The sequence below is a fragment of the Chenopodium album genome, chromosome 9, assembly GCF_948465745.1.
Source record: "Chenopodium album chromosome 9, dcCheAlbu1.1, whole genome shotgun sequence".
NCBI lineage: Eukaryota > Viridiplantae > Streptophyta > Magnoliopsida > Caryophyllales > Amaranthaceae > Chenopodium > Chenopodium album.
This window is the reverse complement of record NC_137842.1, coordinates 8333065-8339064: the sequence shown is the minus strand read 5'-3', so window position 1 is coordinate 8339064 and position 6000 is coordinate 8333065.

The following is a 6000-nucleotide window of genomic DNA, read 5'->3' as shown; positions in this document are numbered from 1 at the left end:
CCATGTTGATTTCTTCATCACTCATAGAGGTATCTCCTATCACAACTCCATTACTTCCATTAAATAATTCATCGAAGTACCCCTTCCACCTGTCCTTGATGCCCTCCTCTTGCACTAGGACCATTTGGTTCTTATCTTTGACACACTTCACCATGCCAATATCCTTCCTTGCCTCTTGTCTTCTCTTTGCCATCTTATAAATGATCCTTTCTCCCTCCTTGGAATCAAGCTTTTCATAAACCTCCTGATATGCCTTTTCTTTTGCTTGGCGAACAGCTGCCTTTGCCTTACTCTTAGCCTCCTTATACGCTGCAAAGGTTTCATCACTCCTACATTTTCCTAAGGCTTGATAGCATTCCCTTTTTTGCTTAATTACTGCTTTCACCTCTTCATTCCACCACGAAGTATCTCTCTGTACCGAAGTTCTTCCCCTTACTTCCCCTAAGACCTCTTTGGCCACTCTTAGGAAACAGTTCTTCATTCGTAACCAGGTCATGTCCGGATCCACCTCTCCATCCCAATCCGCTTCTTCAATTACCTTTTCTGTAAAAACCTTAGCTTTTGCATCCCTTAGGGTCCACCATCTTATCCTTGGTTCTTCTTGTCTAACTTTTTTCTTCGCCTTCTCTTTCAGACGAATAGTCATTACCAATAGCCGGTGTTGGGTGACCACACTCTCCCCTGGGATAACCTTACAGTTTATGCAACTTTGTCTATCTATGCTCCTTGTGAGCAGGAAGTCTATTTGAGTTGCATTTGCTCCATTCCGAAAAGTTATCAAGTGTGAATCCCTCTTCTTAAACCAAGTATTAGCCAAAATTAAATCATATGATTGGGCAAAATCCATAATAGCTTCACCACCGGCGTCCCTCTGCCCATACCCAAAGCCTCCATGGACACTCTCATAGCCATCTCGGCTCGCCCCAACGTGCCCATTTAGATCCCCTCCAATATATAACTTCTCTGAGTGGTGGACACCCTGCACCACCTCGTCTAGGTCCTCCCAAAATTGTCGTTTCTCTTCTGCATCTAAACCCACTTGGGGAGCATAAGCACTGATAACATTCACAATCTCCTTGCCACATAGCAACTTCAGCCTTATCAACCTATCGTTCTTCCGATAGACCTCGATCACCTCTTTTGCCAACCTCTCATCGAGAACCACACCAACTCCGTTCCTAGCTCCACCATTCCTTGTTCTGTGGCTCGTTTCTTGCCCAACATACCATACCTTATACCCCAAAACCAAGCCTCGAGCTCCTTCTCCTGTCCATCTTGTCTCTTGGAGGCACATGATGTTCACGCGTCGTCTTTTCATTACTTCTACCAATTCTGCTGATTTTCCCGTAAGAGACCCCACATTCCAAGAACCAATCCGCAAACTAAATTCTTTTCTCCCACGCTCCCTCCTGATCCCAACTCCAAGTCCTTGATTATTTGACACCACAATTGGGCAATATGGCGCGTCGCTTCTGGGCGACGACCTAGCAACCCTTACATACTTATCACTGCACCCGGGTCTGGGAAGTGCAGCGCGTCGCTCAGTAGGGAACGCCCCAATGGCACGCCCTTGCTCATTTGACACCACACTCGGGCAATGTGGCGCGTCGCTTCTGGGCGACGACCTAGCAACCCTTGCATACTTATCACTACACCCGGGTCTAGGAAGTGCAGCGCGTCGCTGAGTAGGGAACGCCCCCACGAAAATATCTGTTTGGCTCATGTCATGGGATGTGACGAAGTTTTATACTGGCTGTCACTGGCCTACCGTAACCCTCCTCCTTTATCCAGGCTTGGGACTGGCAGCGGGAAACCCACTGGCGGAGTTATAATAACTAATAATAATATTATTAATTATTATATACAAAAATATACAAAAATAATATTAGAAACAAGAATTCAATTATATATATAGATATAAATATTCTCAAACGCAATACAAAAAAAAAAAAAGTTGCTTACATATACAAATAATAGTAAGTACACATATATAATGAATAATAAGTTATATAGTTCAAAAGTTAACATAAATAATTTACAATTACAATGCCATTTACATGTTGAAGGTGATAAAAGACGCCAACATGTCACGAACTTCATTAAGCTCCTTGATTGTCAACGGACCATCCTTTTGGACCTTGCAAAACTTGAAATACAAAAACATTATTTTAAAAATAATTAATTAGGCAAACAATATGTATTTTATCAAATATTACCTATATGACTTCTATATAGCCCATTTACTACATTACTTATCAAATGAACTATTTCTTTCTCATAACATGTAAATATTGGATAGTTGTATGTGTGTAAGCCCTAAAATTGTATAGGAGAGCATTTTGTTAAGGTTTATGACGCTTTTTACCCAAAATGGCCCGAATATGGCCTATATGACCTTACTTTGCCCATTTCTTACATTTCTTATTAAATGAACTTTATTTATCTCATAACATGTCAATATTATCTAGTTATAGGTGTATAAGGAAAGAAATCACATCAAAAGAGCATATTAACACAAAATGGCCCTAATATGGCCCATATGACTTCTATTCAGCCCATTTTCTACCTTTCTTGTGAAATAGCCTTTTTGTTTCTCATAACATGTCATTGTTGGATAATATTAGGTGTCTAAGGCTAGAAATCACATCAATAGAGCATTTCAAGAAGTTTAACAACGCATTTTACTCAACATGGCCCAAATAGGGCTTATATGACTTCTATGTAGCCCATTTTCTACATTACTTATCAAATGAACTATTTCTTTCTCATAACATGTCAATGTTGGGTATTTGTATGTGTGTAAGCCCTAAAATTGTATAGGAGAGCATTTTATTAAGGTTTATGACGCTTTTTACTCAAAATGGCCCGAATATGGCCTATATGACCTTACTTTGCCCATTTCCTACATTTCTTATTAAATGAACTTTATTTATCTCATAACATGTCAATATTATCTAGTTATATGTGTATAAGGAAAGAAATCACATCAAAAGAGCATATTAACACAAAATGGCCCTAACATGGCCCATATGACTTCTATTCAGCCCATTTTCTACCTTTCTTGTGAAATAGCTTTTTTGTTTCTCATAACATGCCATTGTTGGATAATATTAGGTGTCTAAGGCGTGAAATCACATCAATATAGCATTTCAAGAAGTTTTAGGACTTACCTCATCAAGCTGTTGAGTGTCCGTACAATGAGTCACAATGTCAAGCATGAATCTCATCACATACAAAGCACAATCAAGTCCATTTTCTTGTTGTGCGCACTAGCATATGACAAACAAATCACATCAGTGAAACATGCAAAGGAAATGAGCAAATATTTACTACCATAGATTTTCAAGATAATCACAATATCATGTAAATTACCAACGGTGTCTTCCATGTTGGACCCTTTGGAGCACGACAATGTAGCTTCTTCATAACACTGTAGTATAAAAAAGTACATTCAAATTTGATTAGTCGTATGATTACTAAATTAGTTATTATTAGCAATAATCATCACTATACGTTGCTATATATATTTACTTTTGCAATATAGACTTCACGAGCCACTTCTCCGATGATCGAGCTGAATCAAGGTGATAAATTGTGTTAGTGGAATTACAAATCACCATGAGGCTCCAATGCTCCCTACATAAGTTCACAATAGACAAGGTAATTAATATTTAGGAGTCAACATACAATGAGGCCAAATCGATTGAATTTGACATGGTTAGACTTACTCTCTATAACATGGGGCGAATATGAACTTGTCTCCCGCACGCGCTGATTCCCTTATACTCTGTTCAACATAGTACAACACGTCATGGGGGTTGCCTATGATTTTAGTAGTGGATAACTGCTCGGGGCATAACCACCCAACTTTACAAGGAGAATCAGTGTCAGTTAAGTGCTCCTGTAGTGCTCTGCGTGCATGAACATTGAATAATTTATCAGATGTAGGATAATCACCATCAATTTGAATAACTTGAAAAAAGTATAGATTATGTGGGCATTGAAGTACCTCATGAATGTTTGAATGAGGGAAATGTTAAGCTTTGCACCGCGTAGAAATTCCTTCACATCTTCTTTGCTGATCCATGCAATTGCATCCTCATCATAGTGGAACATTGCCTTAGGAAGTGCAACTTCCATGGGATCGACCAAATGACAAGCACGGTTGTGAAGAAAGGTCATGTCAGTAGAGAGCGATTGAAGAACAATGTCTTCAACAAGTGGAGTAGGTGGCATGGGTGAACCTTTCGAAGAGTGCAACTTCGACGCTTGTTCACTCTTGGACCGTTGTTCACTTAGCTTCTTCTTAGGTTGATCAATTCTTTTAGGCTTCTCCACCCTCTTTCTCTTTGAAGTTTTGCTTCCATTGGAAATCTGAAATAGTTTGAGAAATAATAAGTTTCAACTCACAATCACTTATACATATGTAATTATGATATGGTTTGAGAATGTATAAGTTTAGTAGTTGAGAAATGAAGAAAATAGCCAAGTGAGTAGACATTTCGGCTCAAAATGGCTTTATTTTGATGAATTGGACCCAAAAACTTAGAACTTGGCGATTTTTATGTAATTTCAAATGACAAACACTTATAAATATGTGATTATGAGTTTTTTTGAGATGCAAGGAGTTTATAAGTTGAGAAATGAATAACATAGGCAAGTGAGTAGCCATTTCGGCTCAAAATGGCTTTATTTTGATGAATTGGACCCAAAAACTTTGAACTTGGCAATTTTTATGTAATTTCAAATGACAAACACTTATAAATATGTGATTATGAGTTGTTTTGATATGTAAGGAGTTTATAAGTTGAGAAATAAAGAAAATAGTCAAGTGAGTAGCCATTTCGGCTCAAAATGGCTTTATTTTGATGAATTGGACCCAAAAACTTAGAACTTGGCGATTTTTATGTAATTTCAAATGACAAACACTAATAAATATGTGATTATGAGTTGTTTTGAGATGCAAGGAGTTTATAAGTTGAGAAATGAAGAAAATAGTCAAGTGAGTAGCCATTTCGGCTCAAAATGGCTTTATTTTTATGAATTGGACCCAAAAACTTAGAACTTGGCGATTTTTATGTAATTTCAAATGAAAAACACTTATAAATATGTGATTATGAGTTGTTTTGAGATGCAAGGAGTTTATAAGTTGAGAAATGAAGAAAATAGCCAAGTGAGTAGCCATTTCGGCTCAAAATGGCTTTATTTTGATGAATTGGACCCAAAAACTTAGAACTTGGCGATTTTTATGTAATTTCAAATGACAAACACTTATAAATATGTGATTATGATTTGTTTTGAGATGCAAGGAGTTTATAAGTTGAGAAATGAAGAAAATAGTCAAGTGAGTAGCCATTTCGGCTCAAAATGGCTTTATTTTGATGAATTGGACCCAAAAACTTAGAACTTGGCGATTTTTATGTAATTTCAAATGAAAAACACTTATAAATATGTGATTATGAGTTGTTTTGAGATGCAAGGAGTTTATAAGTTGAGAAATGAAGAAAATAGGCAAGTAAGTAGCCATTTCGGCTCAAAATGGCTTCATTTTGATGAAATGATGAAAATTGCTTAATTTTTTTTTAAAAAAAAAATGCAACGGCATCCGCACCGGGACACCCGAGGGAGCCGCCCCCGCTGCCGGAATAGCGAAGGCAGCCCGTGCCGAGGCCACATCAGCCCCGACAGGTGGCTGCCAAGGCTGTAGCAGCCACGGCAGGTGGCTGCCAGTCTGCTGCAGCCTTGGCAGCAGCCTGCCTGGGCTGCTGCTGCCTCGACAGGCGGCTGCCATGGCTGTAGCAGCACAGGCAGCACCTGCCGAGGCTGCAGCAGCCCAGGCAGGCTGCTGCCAAGGCTGCAGCAGTCTGGCAGCCACCTGCCGTGGCTGCTACAGCCTTGGCAGCCACCTGTCGGGGCTGCTGTGGCCTCGGCGCGGGCTGCCTTTGCTGTTCCGGCAGCGGGGGCGGCTCCCTCGGGTGTCCCGGTGCGGCGGAAGTTGCT